Source organism: Bison bison, unplaced genomic scaffold, assembly GCF_000754665.1.
Source record: "Bison bison bison isolate TAMUID 2011002044 unplaced genomic scaffold, Bison_UMD1.0 scf7180017864181, whole genome shotgun sequence".
Lineage (NCBI taxonomy): Eukaryota > Metazoa > Chordata > Mammalia > Artiodactyla > Bovidae > Bison > Bison bison.
This window is the reverse complement of record NW_011494753.1, coordinates 13,005,855-13,006,144: the sequence shown is the minus strand read 5'-3', so window position 1 is coordinate 13,006,144 and position 290 is coordinate 13,005,855.

Here is a 290-nt window from a genome sequence, read left to right as displayed (position 1 = left end):
TAAGCGTCTTTTAATTTCATGGCTGCAGTCACCATCTGCAGTCATTTTGGAGCCCAGAAAAATAAAGTCTGACACTGTTTCCACCGTTTCCCCATCTATTTCCATTAAGTGGTCGGACTGGATGCCATGATCTTCATTTTCTGAATGTTGAGCTTTAAGCCAACTTTTTCACTCTCCACTTTCACTTTCATCAAGAGGCTTTTTAGTTCCTCTTCACTTTCTGCCATAAGGGTGGTGTATCTACATATCTGAGGTTATTGATATTTCTCCCAGCAATCTTGATTCCAGCT